This window comes from Octodon degus, unplaced genomic scaffold (assembly GCF_000260255.1).
Source record: "Octodon degus isolate 3935 unplaced genomic scaffold, OctDeg1.0 scaffold00051, whole genome shotgun sequence".
In the NCBI taxonomy this organism is placed as follows: Eukaryota; Metazoa; Chordata; class Mammalia; order Rodentia; family Octodontidae; genus Octodon; species Octodon degus.
The window spans coordinates 2,214,865-2,235,030 of NW_004524627.1; the positions used below are offsets into that span (position 1 = coordinate 2,214,865).

The window sequence follows — 20,166 nt, forward strand, 5'->3', positions numbered from 1 at the left end:
TATTTATTTATTTGTTGGAGATTGCGCTCAGGCCCCTCCTCCTTTTAAATTTTAAGACAGGGTCTTTGTTAAATAGCTAATTTGTTCATACTGGTCTTGAGCTTGCAATTCTGGAAGGTGCAGCACCACACCTGGTGTTTTCCCCTTTTAATACACATTATTCAAAGTCTAAACACAGAAGCAGGATAGCTGGGCATCAAACTTTCAGGGAACACTTCCGGAGCTGAGTCTTTTGTTGGAGTCAGAATCAGAGCTGTAGATGACTCTCGGAATCCCCCATTAGTACACAATGCTCATTGCCCTTTCTGCCCAGTTGGCAAATTTTTCCCCCAGGTGAAACAGATGATTATCATCCAGAGTGACCCCAAGTACTTAGAGCCATGGAAACCAACAGGTTCAATTTACTAACCCTGCTTAATGTAAGGCCTCAAAAAATTGGGTCACAACTCAGAATTGCTCCTCTCCCCAGAAATCTTCAGTAGAAGGCAAAAGATTTATATGATCTGAAGACAAACTGGGTTATTGTATGTGCTAATGATACAGGGGAATGAAACTCCTGAACTGAAAGGTACCTGGGACGAGTTTGTGTTCCCTAAAACTGAAGAATGAATTTTAGGAACAAATGGACTTTAGGAGCAGGATATTTATTTATGAAAGAAAGCTTCTAGCCCAGAGAGGGACAGAAGGGGGACTGGAGTGGGTTACCCCAGGAAGCTGTCTCTTCCAGGGATTTTTGTAGAGTAAAACCATGTGGTTCTAAGGTGGAGAAAATGAGAACTTGCTTAGGTGGGCATGAGGTGGGAAAAACTATGGTCAACCAGTAAGGTTACAAGCACCATTGCTCAGGAAAAACTGATTAATTTCAGGACCAAATGGGCAAGTGAGTCATGGAGCAAGTGGGCATGAATATAAAACAGGAGTTTATCTGGTAGTCAGCGGTTCGCAGTTGCCTTAGTGATTCTTTCTGGATTCCTCAAGGTCATGATCAATCCGGATGCTTATCTTTAGGGAGGTAAGCATTTGTTCCATCTTTGGTCTTTAGGTCTGGCACACAGCGGGAGCATCTGTCTCCCTCACAGTTGGTTGCAAGGTATCTTGTCTTCCATGCTGTCTCCTTGAGGGCCTAGCCTGTCTGACTGCCTATAATATTTCTATATAACTTGGCAGCCTACAACACTATTATATTACACTAATGTATATTACTAAATTTTGTGTAAATTTTCATATACTCTGAATAGAATCTTTTGTGGGTTTTTTTGTACTATGTAATAGCTACCAAAGTACTTTTAAAGTGATTCTTACTAAGCTATTGATAACTTGCTGTGATAAAATGTTTGTAAGATGAGTTAGTACTAATACCTTAAGCATCACTGTGATACATCAGATAAAATAATCTTTTTGCATCACTTCTATGGTGCTGCTTGTTTCATTGGTGGTGTCAAGTGGGTCGCATTCAGTCAGTTGTATTTTTTAGATATTATAGAAATAGCTTCTTTGCTGTCATCCCTTCCTTTGTGCTCCAGGTCTTATTCCTAATCGGGTAAAGCTGTACTCCCCTCCCTGCTTGTAAACCTCAAATCCCTGTTCTATGTCACAAAAGAGATCAAATTTGAGGCATCCATTTTATGCTACTTGTTATATGTAATAATTTTGGATTTGTTTCCAGTTAAATATACTTTGTAAAGATACTTGTAGATTGCTGATTCTTTTGTTTTAGTAGTAAGTCTACAGAAATATTGACGTGTTACACCTAGGCAAACTAAATAGTAATCTGGAGACGATGTTGTTCCAGTATGCCTGACATACTGTAGTACTGGATAATGCTCTCTTTATTTTTAGTAAAATATAATTAACTTTTAAGTCCTTATGTACCATGTATTTCTTATGTATATTTGTAAAGCTACTGTTTATTTTCATTTTATAGACTGGTATTATATTTGTTTGATCAATAAGTTAAGGAAAAAAAGAATATTTTATTTCACATAAAAAGTGTTCTATTTATAGTTGCTTTCACAGGAAAATGAAACAGGTTTCTTGTAATATATAATATAAAAAAAGAAATCCAGTTAGGTAATGAAATGTTGGTTCTAAGGAAGCTAATTAGGAAATATCCTTCAAACTTTCTTTAGAACTATGCTGTTACCATTTAAACAGATGTCTGTCATGGTGTAAACACTTTACAGGTCTGGAAATGTTAATAGAAGAAGCTTTCACTCTGAAATTATATTTGCAAAACTAAGGAGAGATAATAGCATTATCAATGCTTTTAGAGGATATAGTTTTGTGTTGCTCATACTGAAAGGGGTTTGTAATTAAAATATGAATGCAGTAAGTATTCTATAACTTGAGAATAAAATTGTGCATGTGCCTTTATGGATGAAACGTGAACTACGTTGAACCCATTTTCTTTTTTTACATTGAACTTTTGCATGTATATAAATATAATCACAAACATTCTTTGAGCACCATTCAGAGAAATGGTACAGTAATTTAAATGTCTTAAGAAACTAACACACTCCTAGAGAAATTTACTGATTTTGTTGTCTTTTTGAATAATTACCATTCTCAAAGCTTTAGTGCCATTGTTTGGTAGTATTTTAAGTCTGACAAGCTACCCTCATTTTATATCAAATGCTATTATTTTCTTTGTGGTTTAGCCACTTTTATAATGATTACATAAAGTAATTGAATTAAATAGGTTAATGTAAATGTATACACAGCTGAAAAATGCTTATGCCATGCTACTCTCAATGAGCTATTGAATTTCCATTTTAAAAGTCTGGCATTAGCTTAAAATTAGTGGTTTGTGTTTTGTATCTTGAACTTCTGTGATGAATGTTGTGAAGACAGTCCTGTAATGTCTTTTCAGTGATTAAAACAATGTAAGATTTTGTAAATTTTATGGCTTATATTATTGTTAAATACCAATGTTTTTTATATTTCAAGAAGTCATTCTTGATAATATGTTACATCAAGCACTTTTACATACTAGAAGTCAAAGAACAGTGGGTCATTTTTTCTGTCTTGCCATGCTCTTAGAACTCTAGGTGTAATAATCTGTAAACTACTAGCTGAATCAACAACAAAGCTGTATATATTTCTGTGGGAATAAGGACAGAGCAAGAGCTCATGGCTTGGATCTTTCTTTCTTTTTTTTTTTTTTTTCATTTTTAGCTTTTTATTCTTTAGCACATACTAAAGCTTGTAACAGTTAATAGATATTCAATATACAGTTGAATAAACAAATAATAACAATAAATGAAGCAAAAGTAGGTACAGTACTATTAATATAAATAGTAAAAGTCTTCCTTTAGTTTGAATTTCAGAGAACAGTCCTCATTTCATATATTCTGTTTCTTTTCCACTACAAGTATTTTGTTTTGTTTTGTTTTGTTTTTATTTTATTTTTTTTTTTATTTTTCAACAAATAATACACTGCATATATTCTTCTTAGTGGTTAATTGCTGTACAAGATGCGGACTTGTGATCCTATTTACAAACACCATTAGAACAAATCATTCTATTCATTAACAGAATGTAACTATATATCTATCCCAACCAGTTTGAATACACAGATACAAAATGGACATTCATCTGTATACCCCATTTTTTCTAAGTTCCGTTATTGAATATTATAGGTGTGTAAACTCAGCAAAATATTCTAAAAGAGTCCAGTAGCCCATAATAGCATTGGGTCTTCTGTTTAACTGGCAATGTCAGAAATTATTGACCTGAGTCCCCCACAGCTCAACTTAACAGCATGGCTTTATTTCTTATAATTTCGTCTTCATATTTTTCTGCTGGATGGTTAAGACCAAGGTAAAGCAGGACCTATGCAACAAGAGTTGTAGCTTTTTGGTCTGAGAAGGTCAGTGAAATGCCCTCAGGATTTGTCCTGAGATCCTGTACCTCAGATTGTAGAACCTTTATCAGTGCAGCCATGTGGATGAGTCACGGCCAGTGCTTGGCCAATGTGCTCTCTGGAAAGCCTGAGAGAGTATCTTCTCCCCATGTGACTCTCCTTAGGCCCACTCTATGTCATCGATCACTTTCCTCTTTGGCCCCATAATCTTCTTGATCAGAAAATTTGGGACACTACCGAGGTACATGACGTTACAGTACAAGTTAAAAAATGAGAAAAGGGAAATGAAAGAACTTAGGTTTTTAAGTAGGAATTTGAGTAGAGAATAACTACTAATTTCCTATAGCAGTCATAGTAATCATGAGCTGTGACTAGTAACTTTAAAAAAAATCTGTGTTAAATCAGGGTCTTGCCAAGATGAAATCTTTCTGGAAGGAACCACTGGTGCCTTTTCTTAGTTCTTTTGAAAGTTGCCCAGAGTTCTTAGCATTCCTTGGCTTGTTGGTTTGTTTGTAATGGTTGATACCTTGTGTCAACTTGAGAAGTATAGAAGTTTAAGTGACTCAGCAGGGGGCCAGGTGCTCACTTTGTAAACATCCTGGGGGCATGGACAGGGTATGAGTGCTACCCCTACCTGCGGGCTGACAGCGACCCTACAATATGAGCTGGGAAAAGAGGCTTGCTTTCCCCTCCTTCTTGCCCTTGTTGCTTTTGCTGTTTTCTGCTGCCTTGAATTGTTAGGAGCCAGCTGATTATGGACTGAAACTTCTACAAATTTAGCTTAGTACTTTCTCCTCTTTATTTTTTGTGTTGGTTATTTTGTGTCAGCAAAAAGAAAAAAGTAACCAAGAAACCACTCAATCTCTCCCTGAACTTTGAAATCACCATTTTTGTGTTTGTCTCTTCAACTTATGACATCTATTTCCAAGTAGAGCCACATTCTGCATGTCTGAGTAAATATGATGGCAGGGGACATGACTCAACCCAATAACTAGACAAAGTACAGTAGTAAAGAGAAAGCAATACATAAAGGCATAGAAGCATGAAAAGTTACTGGGAGGTTACGGAAACTTTCTAGGTTAAATTCAGTACTATTAGGATAATACTGAGAAAATAGAGTGAATAGAGATTTGCAAGCCCTCATGTACTGCACTAAGATACTTAGATTATTTTCCTCGGGTTTTCAGTTGCCAAAAGCGTTTTTAAAACTTTATGTGGCAAGAGCAGATTTGTATTTTGATAGGATCTGAGCCGAGTACAAACTGCTGAAATTATCATGGCCCTGATTCAACATAGCTGAATCCCCGGGACAACAGCTTATCTTCCCAATGACCACTTTCTCCTTCTTCCCCACTCCAGCCCTGGATACAACTTCCTTTGACCTTTCTTGTGCACTCAAGGGAGCCTTCAATCAGCTCAGCTCCCCTTTGTGTGTGTGTATGGTGGGGAGGGATGGGTGGGTGGGTGGTGCTGGGGATTGAACTCAGGACCTTACACTTGCCAGGCAAGTGCTTACTCCATTGAGCCGCCTCCCCAGCTCTCAGCTTCTGGTATGCCCCTACACCCGCCCCTCAAGCTCCGCCCCCGGCAGAAGTCCATAGACTCTCAGGCTCCCTGCCTCAGGTCGGAGCGTCTGCCCATCTCCCTGCCCTCATCCCCTGTATGTCTTCAGAGTTAATAAAGGCTTCCCTTCCCCTTAGTTCTGCTTCTCTTCTGAGCCACCACAGCTGCAGCCAATAAAACCTAACGTATTTTAGGAAAAACACACAGACACCCCAGACTGATGGTTGAAAGATTAATTTGGAAACAGAGAACAAGTTATATATATGTACTTTAACAAAAAAAATGTGACAGCGTCTCTAATGTGATGGCCTCATCACTGGTGAAATGAGCAGGGCTAACGAGAGGTTTAAGATGATTCGGGAAAGTAAGTAGATAATTGTGTCATAATTAGGAATTTTAGTGGGCATGAAAACTAGAACTTGAATTTCTAGAAAGATATTAATTTGTTTTTAGAGTAATTGTTGAATAGTCATGCTTAGTAACGTTTTCTTTCTAGTATTATCCTAGACATATTAGAGATTATTATCATGTCTTTTGTTTCAAGAACTTTATAGGATATTCGGAGACATAAGAACTGAACCAAGACATTCTGATTTATTAACACATCAGAGCTTTAGAATAAGAAAAGATCTTTGGAGTAAATTGGCATAAAAAAGCTTTATTGAGACAGGGCTACTTAATTTAGATTTAAGTCATTTCAATTGGTTCAAAAGGAGCTAGCATGTGAACTGAAAGGTAATTGACACTGGAAGAGAGGAATAGAAGTGATGTAAGTTATGTGAGAAAGAGAGATCGTAGCCAAATGTCAGATTGCATTACGTTTGAGAAGGTGTATGTATTCAACATACTCTGTCTTGGAAAGTCAGGCAAATGGATATCCACTGCATAGCTAATTGGTTTTCATGGTGGGGGGTTCTTTTCATAAGACTGGCCTAACAAAAGTATAGATTTTGTCATTGTTTTAGAAAATAAAATAAATTAGAAGAAACCTATTCTGGAAACTTATCCCAAACCATGTAAAATGTGATGAGAGCAAAAAGTATGAGAGAACTGGATTTTGTCTGTTTCTGCCATTTCGTGTGGTTACTAGCTTTCCTTTGTTTACCGAAGTGTACTTAACCTATCTTCTCCCATGCACTTTCCATGCTCTTGTTCCCCCATTCCTAGCTCCTTACTTTCCCTCTCATAATTTAGCTCTGGACATAATTTTCCTGTGAGTTATCTAAATATACATCTAAGAACATCAGGAAAGTATGAGCTGTGCGAAAATGCCGTGATGATGGTGACAACATACTTTCTAATATATTATGAATTTACAAGTTGTTTCAGACTTTACAGTAATCTTGCATGAAATAGCATCATTGCTATCCTCCCTAGTTCCAAGTGAAGAAACTGTTGCTCAGAGAAACTACGTAATTTAAAGCAGAGAGGTGGTGGAAGCTGGGTTTAGCTTCAGAGCCCCGATTCCTTGTGACTGTCATGTGGCACGCCGTGCTGATACACCTTCATGACTCTGTTAGACAGTTGATTACATTACGGCTTTCAGATTGAACTTCTTAAAGTGACCTGCAGTCACATTTCCTTTTTGTCCAGAAGTTTCTGTGGCTTACTAATGCTTACATAAATATTAGATACATTTATTTCTGCCTCTTTGTAATGCCTGTGCCAATGTAGTTACAGCCTGAACACCTAGCCCATCTCTACTTCCTGCCTGTTAGCCCTGTCAGGATGGTGAGGTGACAGCAGGCTGTATCATTGAAAACTCTATTACTAGTGTCTCTCTATCTCTGTCTGTCTGTCTCTGTCTCTCTGTCTCTCTGTCTCTGTCTCTTCCCTGTTCCTGGATCCCTCCCTCCTTTCCTCTCTTTTCCTCCTTTCCTCCCTGTCTCCCCTCCACTGTTCTTTATCTTAGTTCTCCCCTACCCCACTTTCTGAAGTGCTGCCTCCTTTTCTTTCTGTGAGAATCTTGCTTCAGGTTTCATCTGCAAGCTGGAATCATCTCATGTTTGCATCCTCAAGAAGCCTTGTTTATTTCTCCACTTTCCCATTAAATTTTATGCTGCTTGGTTTGCTACCAGTTATTGCCGCTCAATTATTTGTATTTTATATAATATATATTTAAAATGGATTATGACCAATTTCAATGCAAAAATGATGGCTTTCCTTATGCTATCTAATAATGAGTAATCAGTCTGTTAGTAAAATAGATTTCTATGCTCTTGTTTCCCCCTTTTCCTGGCTCCTTACTTTCCTCCTCAGAATTTAGCTCCAGACATAATATTCCTGTAATCTTGCATGAAATAAGAAAATTTAAAGAAAATTTAAAACTAATAGATTTATTTAGTGGCCCTGAAATGCCTGCAGAGAAAAAAAAGTCCAATTGCTGAAATGATGAAGGCATTACTTTTGAACCTCTCAGTTATTATTTTCTAGTCGTGTTCTGAGAGTGAATGCACAGCTCCCAAAGTATGCCATTTCCAGAAACTGAGATACAGAAAAAGTTTTTGAAACAAGATCCCAAGCTGTTTTGCTTATTCAATTACCCAAGTGATATTTCTATAGAGATATTGCATAGCTATTTAATTCTTTTTTTAGACAGAATAAGAAAATGAAAATAATACAGAATTTCAAAACAAGATGATAAAGCATTAACAATGATGGTTATATTGCATATTGCTATCTTCAAAGTAGCTGTTCAGATATAAGCATGCAAGATTGACAGAACAATTAGGTTTACAGAACACACTTGTGTAAACATGACCAGATTCTGAAAGCCATGTCCTGCTTGCCTGCGGTCAGTAGCTAGCCCACCACCCAAGCCATCATTCTGGCATCCTAAGTGTTCTGCTTGCTAAACCTAAGACCTTCTACTCCAAATCAGCCTTCTTCCTAGCAATGAGGAATAATAACCATTATTCTAAAACTATTGCTTCGTCTTTGTTCCTTTTTAAGAAAAATTCTCCAGATTCTCCATGGGGTTAAAATGTTATTAAAAATTTTTTTTCAAGAATTCCCATAAATTTTTCCTCAGCCTAAGGTTATACTATAATGGACTTCCCTCCTCTTTGGTACAATTCTCAAAATTATTCCATTCATTATATAAGGTTCTGTCTTGTAGTCAAGTGTAATTTGAAATTTTGAAACGATAAACAATTTCAAAAGGTACATGTTGAAAATTCATTTTACTTTTCTAAATTGAAAGTGTCAGTTGTCACTCAGAAAAGTGGTTCCTAGATGTTAGGGGTGGGGGAAGCCTATAGATATATTTTTAAGTTTCATTAAGGGCCCAGGGAGGTAGCTCAGTAGAATAAGCGCTTGCCTGGCAAATGCAGGGTCCTGAGTTCAATCCCTGGTACAACAAAAATAAATAAGTACATAAATAAATAGCATTAAGTACCAAGTAAGGCTCCTAGTTTTATGTGGTGATAGTTCAACATCTTCTTTACATAAGTCTATACACTGAACTGTGCATGTATGCTTTACTAAGACTGTGAACATATTTGAGTTCAATTGAGATACTGTCTTTTAATGAGCAATTATAACATGATTGTCAATATATAAGGACAGTGATAATGGCAAATACATATTTATCTGTATATTGAAGCAAGGTTTCCACTTGAGAATTTTTATTGACAAGTCATTCTATTTGAGAACCTAGGATTTCTTCTTAAAAATAGTAAAAAAAAAAAAAAAAAAAAAGAAAAGAAAAAAGAAAAAAAATTAGAAATGCTACAGAAGGGCCAGCGAAATAGCTCAGCTGATTAAAGCACCTGCTGAAGCAGATGTAGGGACTGGGAGTTCGATCCAAGGCCTGCAGTGCCAGCCCCATCCTGGGGCTTGCTGAGAGGGCGATTGAGACCCAGCTTGGTGACGTGAAGCTATAATCCCAGCACTTGGGAGGCTATAAACAGAAGCATCACTATGAGTCTGATCTCTGCAGTGAGACCCTGTACACCCTGTCCTAAAAAAAAGAAAGAAAAAAAAAATGCTACAGAATTTCACTAAACAAAATAATAGGAATTCAGGAATGGTGGTTATGCTGTATATTGATATCTTCAAATTAGTTGTTCAGATTGCCAGATATAAACATGTAAAATTGGTTGGAAAAACTTACAAAAATTAAAAAGAAAAGAATGTAAGCATTAACTGCTCCTTTTAATAGACCATCAGAAATCAGCAGTACAGTTACTCAAATTGTCATATATATTTTTTTTTCTCTCTCTTTTTTCTTCCTTCTTCCTTTTTTTTTTCCTCCTCTCCCTCATCCTAGTTCCTTACCTTTGGACACTTTCATTTCCTCTCACAGTATCAATTGTGCTATTTACTCTTTTAGGTTCTTGCACTAGGGTGACAATATGATGTTTACACAGGCAGGTTTGGTACATTTCACTTACAATAATGGCTTCTTTCTGCTTTTCTCTGTCTGTCTGTCTGTCTGTCTGTCTGTCTCTTTCTCTCTCTCTGTCTCTCTGTCTTTGTCCGTCTGTCTCTATCAGTCTCTGTCTCTGTCTCTGTCTCTGTCTCTGTCTCTGTCTCTGTCTCTCTCATACAGGGGCTCACTATGCCATTCAGAATCACAGTGATCCTACTGTCTCAGCCTCTCCAATGCTGGGCTTACACAAGTGCACCACTATGCCCCTATCAGCACTGCATGCCTGGGGTTTTGGGGCTGGCATGGCATGTGGTACCAGAGATTGAACTCAGGTCCTGAAACTTGCCAGGCTGGTGTGTAGATCACTGAACTATCTCCCCAGCCCCAACTGTGGTTTCTAGTTTACCATCCATTTACCTATAAAAGCCTCGAGTTTATCTTTTTTCATAGCTGAGTAGTATGACATTGCATAAAAATATCATATCTTTTTTATCCATTCCTCAGTTGGTGGGCATGTAGGTTGTTTCCAAGATTGAGCTATGACAAATTATGCTGCAATAAACGTGTGTACACATGTATCACTGTGGGATGATGTTTTTAGTTATTCTGCAAAATTATTGAGGAGGGGAATAGCTGAGTTGAATGGGACCTCTAATCCTAGTTTTCTGAGGCATCTCTACACTGATTTCCATAGTAATTGCACGAGTCTACACTCCCACCAATAGTGGAAAAGGGTTCTTTTTTTCCCCATACCTCCTCCAGCATTTGTTATTGGTTGACTTTTTGATGATAGTCATTTTTTTTTTTTTTTTTGGTGGTACCAGGGATTGAACTCAGGCCCTTGCGCTTGCCAGGCAACTGTTTATTCTACTGAGCCATCTCCCTGGACCCTGATGAGAGCTATTCTTTCTGGTGTCAGATGGAATCTCAGTTTTGTTTTAACATCTCGAATGACCAATGATGTTGAACATTTTTTTATGTATTTATTTGCTGTTTGTGTTTCTTCATCTGAGAAATTTATATTCATCTCAAATGCCTATTTTTGGATTGAGTCTTTGAAATTTGGGGGCCTGGTTTAACTGTTTATATGTTCTAGATAGAAGTCCTTTGTCTCAGGGTCCATTGGCTAAGATATCTTCCAAATTCATGAGTTTCCTATTTGCTCTGTTCTTTTTTTTTTTTTTTTTTTTTTCAGAACCAGGATTGAACTCAGGCCCTTGTGCTTGCCAGGAAAGTGCTTGTTTTACTCAGCCATCTTCCTGACCCCACATGATTTCTTTCGACATATAGAAGCTTTTGAAAAAGATGAGATCCCAGTTGTTGATTCTTTGAAGTATTTGCTTTGCAGTTTGGTTTTTATTCATGAATTCTCTGCCTAACCATATGTCTCCAAGATTTTTACCTAATTTTCTCCTTAAGTAGAGTTATGTTTCTGATTTCATAGTTATATTTTTGATGCATTTTGCCTATAGTTTAGTGCATTGTGATAGACATGGGTCTAATTCTAACCTTCATCACGTGGGAAGCCAGTTTTTCCAGGGTTGTTTATTAAAAAGGCTGTCTTTTCCATTTAACATGTTTGGTCTCCTTGTCAAAAATAAGGTAGTTGATTATGCTTATAGTTCTCTCTGCATCTTCTAATCTGTTCCATTGATCCTCAGGTCATTTTTACCAGTACCCTACTGATCTTATCACAGTAGCTCTGTGGTATAATTTCAAGTCGGGTATTATGATGCCTCCTGCCTTCCTTTTGTTGCCCGGGGTTGGTTTTGCTATTCTAGATCTCTTCTGGTTCCGGATGAATTTTAGGAATGTTTTCTTTAGATCTATGAGGATACTAACAGTATTTTAAATGGGATTGCATTGAATCTGTATAACAATTTTGGAAGTATGGCCATTGCCACAATGTTGGTTCTTCCTATCCATGAGCAAGGCATATCTTTCCATTTCTCAAATCCTCTTCAATCTTTTTTCCAGAGTACTATAATTTTCACTGTGTAGATCTTTTACTTCCCGTGTAGATTGATTTCTAAATATTTCATTTTTTCGATGTCATTGAGACAGTATGGTTTCCCTAATATCTCAGTGTGTTTGTTGTTTGTATACAGAAGTGCTATTGATTTTTGAGTGTTGACTTTTATTCTACTACTCTACTGAATCTGTTTATTAAATAAACAAATCTTTTGGTAGAGTTTTTGGTGTCTTTGTTAGACTATCATGTCATGTGCAATCAATGACAATTTCACTTCTTCCTTTCCATTTTTCATCCTTTTATTTTTCTCTATTGTCTAATTGCTCTGACTAGTGTTTCTAGAACTATATTCAATAGGAGTGGTGACAGTGGACATCCTTATCTTATTCTTGAGTTTAAAGTGAAGAAGGCTTTGAACTTTTGTCCATTTAGTGTGATGTTGTCCATTTAGTACGCTGTCATAGATGGCTCTTATCAGGTTGAGGGACCGTCTATTCTGGTGTTCTGCAGGTTTTTTTTTTTTTTTTTTTTTTTTTTTTAATAATGATTGAGTGTTATACTTTGTCTAAAGCTTTTTCTCCATCTATTGAGATGATCATGTGTTTTTGTCTTTGACTCTGTTGATGTGGTGTATTACATTTGTGAATGTGCGTATATTGTACCAGTCCTCCGTTCCTGAGATGAGTTCCCCTGGTCATGATATATAACCTTCTTTATGATTTGCTGCATTTTGTTTGCTACTATTTTGTTGAGGATTTTTGCATCCATGTTTATGAGGAAGATTGGCTTGTAGTTTTCTTTGATGATTGTGTCTTTCTCTGTTGTGGGTATCAAGAATACTTGCCTCTAGGATGGAATTGGAAGAATTACTTTCTTTTTCATTGAAGAGTTTGGGAGTGGAATTAGATCTTCTTTGAAGTTCTTGTGGAGGTCAACAGTGAATCAGTCTGTACCTGGGCTTTTGTGTATTGGCAGGTTTTTTATTATATTTTCAATTTAATTGATGGATATGAGGTTATTTGGAATTTTTATATCTTTTTGATTCAGATTTGATAGTTCATATTTATCTTGGAATATGTCCATTTCTTCTGGGTTTTCCCTTCAGTGTAAGTAAATATTTTCTAAGTAGGTATTGATGATCTTCTAATTTCTGTTGGGTCTTTTGTGACTTTGCCCTTTTGATTTCTTATTGCATGAATTTGAGTTTTTTTCTTCCCTTTTTTTTGATAGCATTTGCTGGCAGTTTATTGATTTTATTCTTTGAAAGAACCAACACTTTGATTTATTAATTCTTTGCATTTTCATTGTCTTTATTGCTTTAATTTTTTTTTTTTGTTGTTTTTGTATTTTAGGGAAGGGTCTACAGGGTGTTCAGGGTCTCACTACTAGATTGGACTCATAGTGATCTGCCTGTTTTCAGCCTCCCAAAAGCTGGAATTACAGGCACATGTTACTGCACCATCTCTATTGCTGTATCAGCACACCCTGGGGGCAGGGCCAGAGTCAGCATGGCAGGCTCAGGGATCAAACCCCCAGCCCCTGCACCTTCTTGCAGACACTTAATCTGTTGAGCTATTTGGTTGGCCCTAATTTCTGCTTTCATCTTTGTAATTTCCTGCTTTCTTTGGGCTTTGAGCTTCACTTGCTGTTCTTTTTTGCAGAAGCTTGAGATGCAACATAGGGTTGTTTATTTGGGCTCATTCTGTTTTCCTGATGTGAGAATTCACTGCTATAAATTTCCTTCTTAAGACTGCTTTCATTGCATCCGACAGGTTCTGGTAAGTTGTATCTGCATTTTTGTCTTATTATAAATATTGTTTATTTTCTTCTTTAATTTCAAATGTACACCATTGGTGTTCAGGTGGGCATCATTTAATTTCCATGTGTTTATGGATTTTCTGCAATTTTTTTTGCCATTAATTTCCAGCTCTATTGCACTATGGCCAAATTATGTATATGGGGTAATTTCATTTTTTTTTTTTTTTTTTTTTTTTTTTTTTTTTTTTTTTTTTTTTTTTTTTGCACTTAAGTATATTCTATGTGGTAGTGTTTGGTCTAATTTAGAGAATGTCTGTGTGCAGCTGAGAAGAATGTGTACTCTGATTTTGGTGGGTGGAAAACTCTGTAAAGATCTACTAAGTCCATTTCTTCACACGATTGGTTTAGTTCTGTTACTTCTCTGCTGACTTTTTGCCTACTTTATCTGTTTGTGACAGTGGGGTGTTAAAAATCCCACATTACAATTCTGCTATTATCATTTGATTTTTCATGTCTGTTAAAATTGATCTTTTATAGTTATGCACTCCTACTTTGGCTCCATGTGTATTTATGATTGTTATTTCTTCCTGTTGTAGTTTTCCCCTATGTACATAGGGACCTTCTTCATCTATTTTGATCATTCTTGGTTTGAGTTCACACTGGCACCAAACAAAATAACTACTCCAACTTTTTTACTGTATTCCTGTCAAATAGAATATTGTTTTCCATCCTTTGACTTTCAGTCCTTGAATTTCCTTTGGAGTTAAGTGTGTTTCTTATGTATGGAATGTTGTTGGATTTTGTTTCTTGAACTACTCTGCTGCCGTGCTTTTTTAGATTTATGAATTGAAGCCATTTACATTGGTGGTGACAACTGTATGTTTTGACTTATCTTTGTGATGTTATTTTCCTGCTACAGTTTCCATACGTTTCCGACTTGTTTAACTGCTTGCTCTGCTTGATAGTTCCTTTCTCTTGTTGTTCATGAGGTTATGGTCTTTTTTGTCTCTTTCTAGAATATCTTCCAGTATTCTGTAGGATTGGCTTCATGATCATTAATTTCTTCCATTGTGTTTTGGAAGTATCTCATTTCTCCATTAATTTTGAAAGACCTTTTTTACAATATATATTAATCTGGGTTGGAAGTTGTTTTCCTTAAGGACTTGTAGTACTTCATTCCAAGCTCTTCTTGACTTGAGGGTTTGTGTTGAAAAATCTGCCATGATTCTGATGGGCTTTGCATTATAGATGATCTTTTTCTTTTCTCTACTAGCTTTTAATATTCTATTCTTTTGCTGAATTTCTGGGATCTTGATTATTATTTGTCTTAGTGTAGATTTATTTTGGTTATAGCTAATTGGAGCTGTATTTGTCATACTTACCTGTACGTTGGATTATTTTCCCATGCTTGAGAAATTTTCGCTACAACTTCTGTGAATAATCTTTTTATGTCATTTTTGTTGACTTCTGGCTGTTTCATTCACACCTATCAGTCTTATGTTCTTTTACTTTGAATCATTTTGTACTTGCTGAACTGTTATTTGCTTGTTCCTTGTTATTTTTAAGAGATCATTCATGATTGCTAGTTGTAATGCTTTCTTCAGGGTCTAAAACTCTTCAGTTTTATTTAAGTGGTTTTGGCAGCTTTTAATGGAATTCTTTAGTTCCTCAGTATCTTTTTAAATCGTTTCATGAATTCTAATTCTTTTGTTGTTCATTAAATGTTTGCATCATTTTTCTTTTTTTTTCTATTTTCAGTCTGTTTTTTAGATGCTCTGAACAATTATTGTCTGAACAATGATTGTTGTCATTTATTTTTTACCTGAGAGATTGTGATCTGATTTCTTCTGTAGTCTGATGGAGTTATTTCTGTACTTTAGTTGCTAATACTTTTTTTTTAAAAAAAAATATTTACTTATTTATTTATTTATTTATTTATATATTTTTGTGTGTGTGTGTGTGTGTGTGTGGCCAGCTCAGCCCACCAGGGGGCGGGCTGGCTGGCATGTGGTGCTGGGGGATTGAACCACGGTCCCTGTGCTTTGCCAAGCTTGTTCTAAGTAGGTGCTCTAGACCACTGAGCCATCTCACCAGCCCATACTTCTTAAATTTCAGGTGTGTCACTTCCAGGTTTTTCTATGTCCTTGCTTCCTGAGCTTGTTCTGGGTGGCCTGGGAGTCTAAGATTCCCTTTTGCTTTTTTTTTTTTTAAACATTTGTGAAGTTCCTAAAGGTCACCCAGATTCAGTGGTGATGGTGGGGGCCCAGGGTGCAGGTCAGGAAGCATCTTGTGATAGTGAGGTAGTGGAATAGCCTCACTAAGGCTCCTGAATCTGTTCCTAATGGGTCACAGCCCAGCACTGCTCCCTAGACAGTGGGAGATCAGGGAGCAGATCAGCTGGGCTCCCACAGGCAGGGCATGGTTCACCTAGGTGCCCAAATCTCTCTAGTGCCTAGCCTGGCTTACGCAACATTGAGGGAGCTAGAACAGAGCTAACCAAGGCCCCTGCAGCCATCTGGGGCCCAGCCTGGCTGTCGTTACGGTGTGGGGAAGCCAAAGTTCTGCACTACTCTCTTGACAGTGGATGGTAGGGTGGGGCTCAGCAAGATTCCTGGATGGTGGGGCAGGCACGCTGTAACTCAGGAAGCCTCCCACAAAGGACAGGGAGGCTGCTCGGTGAGGCTTTTGGGAAGGTGTGGGGGCAGGGTACCAGCTAGTGAGTCTTCAAGCCTCCTGAGAAGGTGGGGATGCAGCCCACAGATCAGCGATACACCGCTTGCCAAGTCTCCTGCCATGGTATGGTGGTAGACTGTAGCTCAGTAAAACTCCCTTGATTGTGGAAAATTGAGAATATATTTTAAAATGTGTCTTTCTCCCTACCTATAATTTGATAGTCAGGCTTTTACTATATTTTTATCATTGGAAATCATAAGAAACTAACTTTATGAATATGCATTATTGTGATTTGTTAAAACATTGCAGTAGCAAACAGATACATTCCAGTTGTGGAGGACACAATGTAATTGTTCTACCATTGTTTCTTTTTCTTTTCTTTTTTTTTTTTTACTCTTTTTAGAGAAAAAACAAATTGATCTGGAGCTTATAATTTTTTATTTTTTAGGATTGGGTATTGTATACATTGTGTCATGAGGAAATTTGGCTGTTCTGTGATTTACACATGAGAAAGCCTAATATACTTGATTTTGCTGTACTGAATTATTTAAAATGATATTTAAGAGTTGTAAAGGACTTTTAAAAATATGTATTTTGTTTTTGTCTTCAGACATAATGCAATCTGTCCTTCTTAAGCCCCTTTGAATTCCTTTGAGGGCCAGCCAAATGGCTTAGTGGAATAAAGCTCCTGCAAACAGGTGCAAGGGCTGTGGGTTCGAACCCTGGCCTTGCTGTGCTGTCCCCAGCCCCACCCTGGGGTGCACCAAAACTGCAATTGAGACTGGGCATGGTGACATGTGCTTGTAATCCCAGCTCTTGGGAGGCTATAAACAGGTGGATCACTGTGAGTCTGATACAGTAGTGAGACCCTGAACAACCTATAGACCCTTTCCTAAAAGAAATAAATAAATACATAAATAAATAAATTCCTTTGTTTGGGGAACAGTGATGTTGATTCTTTTAATTCATTGTTTATTTTCTTAGTTTTGTTTAAGTTGTGTACTCACCTGTCGTATTTGACACGTATTTGAAAATTACTGGAAACCTAATTAAAATTTATAGTAATTCCAGAAACAAAGACCTCAAACTTTACATCAAGTTGAACTTCATTGGTATCTGTTATTCTTCCTTAATCTGAGCTTTGTTTTTTATTTGTTCATTTAGCTCTTTGTTATTTTCCTGTTTTATCCCTTTTACAGGGATGGTCTCTGAAGAACACTGAGACTCCTTTGTCTAGACTATTGATTGCTTCCCTCTGAACCTGTTGTCCTTGTGCATCTTCAGTCCTGTAAAGCTCCAGTGTCTACTTGGTTTCTTCTTGTAAAATACTGTAGTCAGAGACAGCACTGTACTGTATTCCACAGTGGCTGTATTTACTACATTCTCAGTAGTGTACCTTAGCATAATCTTCACAGATAGCAATAAAGGTGAGCTTAGATGACCTTACTTCTTGTATGAGCTATTAAAAGTTGTCCGTGGCCATCATTGTGGTCACTACACATTGATATTTTTGTATTTTTAAATCAGATGGACATTTTTCAGTCACTTATAAAAACCTCCACATTAAGGGCCTGCCAAATAGCTTAGTGGACTAAAGCCCCAGCTTAGACAGGTGCAGGGACCCGGGTTCCATCCTCTGAGTACTGTTCTGTGCCCACCTTGGGGTGAGCTGAGACAGTGACTGAGACTGGACGTGGTAGTACTAGTCTGTAATTCTAGTGCTTGAGAGGCTGAAAACAGGAGGATACTGTGAGTTCAATCTGTATAGTGAGACCCTCTAGTCCCTGTACTAAAATACATGAAAAAAAAAAAAACCCATTTATAGTCAATACTTACTTTGTTAGAACATTATAAATAACTTTCATGGCAATAATAAATATTTCTGCATTTCTTTAATAGAGTATGTTGGGCTGGGTATATATCCTGGTGTATAGTGTTTGTCTGGCATATACAAGGCCATCTTTAATTCCCCCATAACACAAATGAAGTAAGTAAACTTATAAATCAATGAGACCATCTTGAAAACTATAGCTAGGTTTTATTTGTATCCATTCAGTTACATTTCTGTACTTCTCTCTGTATATCCACATATGTATATTACATGGTTTGCATACATTCAAAAGTAATATATTTTAAAAAGTAAAATCCCAAAATAATATTGCTACCATTGCTCAAAAAGAAGCTAATAAGTTCAGCATTAACCTCATCTTACAGTAGTGTTTTGAAAACTAACAATAATTGTTGCCAGTTGGAACAGGTACCAGTTCGCTTGAGTTAAGATGGTTTAAGCAAACACTGCTTAAATTGCTGTAGTCTAGAAGCCCAAAATCAAGGTGTCACCAGGCTTTCTTCTCTAGCCTCTTCTTTGGGGATTGGAGATGTTTACTTTGTCCTGCCTGGGTTTTCCCATGCGCCTTCCTCTTTGTATCTGTATGTTGTAATCTTTTCTGGGGTGGATACTACTCATACAGTATTAGCACGCCACCAGTGACTTCATTCTAACTTAATTCCTTAATGATCCTGTCTCCAAATACAGACATGTTCTTAGGGTACTAGGGATTAGGACTCCATACAGAGTTGTAGGGAACATAATTTAGTCCACAACAGAGCACTGATATTCAAGTGAAGCATAAAAATACTTCATGTGTTTGGACATTTACCTTAGTTGTAGAATACTTGCCTAAGATATATAAGGCTCTGGATTTGTTTCCTGACATTGGAAAAAGAAATATTTCATGGGTATTCATTCATACTCCAAGGTATCTGACTGAACACAAATTGCATGTTTATTCCCTAATGGTTAAATTTTCTTACAGTGAAAATACCCCTTGAAGGAAATTGTCTCCTGGTAAGACCTCCCACAGTGCTTCATATTAAAAGTAACTGTTAATAACTTCACCTAACTTGCTTAATCTGAGATGTCTTACTGGTTGTTAAAACATTTTTAGGACTTTTTGTTGTTGTTGTTGGATTTAGGACAGGGTATACAGCAGGGTGTGCAGGGTCTCACTGTGTAGATAGGACTCATAGTGATCCTCCTGTTTACAACCTGCCAAGTGCTGGGATTACAGGGTCGCAGCACCACGCTCAGTCTCAATCTCAATCACAGCATGCATGGGAGTGGGCGGGGCCAGCCTGGCAGCCTCAGGGATCAAACTCGTGGCCTCTGTGTCTAAGCAGATGCTTTAATCTGCTGAGCTATTTGGCCAGCCCTAGTTAAAGCATTTTTAAACACGTGTAGGATATTAATTCTTTTATACCTTTTCAACATATGCTGTGTGATGACTTAATTGGCAGAAATGGTCCACTGTTGGGAGTATGAACATAAAATTGTTTTAGTGTCCCTTTATTTCAAAATATTCGTGAAGGTCATTAACCTGTATAAAATAAATATATCAGTAACAAATATTGCAATAGATGCATTTTGTTGTTTTGAATTTTTAGTTTTGAACCAAAGTTTGCAAAAGATATAATTGTCATTATTCAGACACAAATGGGACCAAGGATATAGCTCAGTGGCACAGCACCTACCTGGTGCCTTGTATTTGCGAGGTTCTGAGTTTGATTCCCAGTACAAAAATACTCAAACACAGAGGGGTGGAAGAAGTGGTTTCCCATAGCTTCTTTCTAGCCTCAAAGTGTTTTAGTAGCTTTAGCTACTTCATTTTTTATAGTAGTTGTATTTGATAAATAACAACTGGAAATACTTATCAGAGACATTTTAGCATTGATAGCAGTGTGCTTCTAAAGTAATTATAGTAGTGAATAATTGTGAACTACTTTAAAGTATTTGATATTGATCCAAGCAGACATTTTAATATTTAATGATTTAGTTATACTTCACTCTTAGCATGAATGATATACAATTTTTGTTCTCTTCATGCTACTTTGAGTTCCTATCTCATACAGTTTTATTTAGAATCAAGATGCTTAGTTCAGAAAACAAGTATTCAAAAGAAGGCATGC

At 37.0% G+C, this 20,166-nt stretch overlaps 1 protein-coding gene and 1 non-coding gene across 4 annotated transcripts in view; one reads left to right on the top strand and one right to left on the bottom strand.

Annotated features, from left to right (window-relative positions):
- The window catches only part of Tusc3 (tumor suppressor candidate 3), a 256,150-nt gene that overhangs the window by 182,457 nt on the left and 53,527 nt on the right, over window positions 1–20,166 (top strand). The gene's annotated exons all lie outside the window — the stretch shown is intronic.
- On the bottom strand, window positions 407–522 carry LOC111817213. The gene has a single exon (XR_002821460.1). It is a non-coding gene; the product is annotated as a U5 spliceosomal RNA (small nuclear RNA).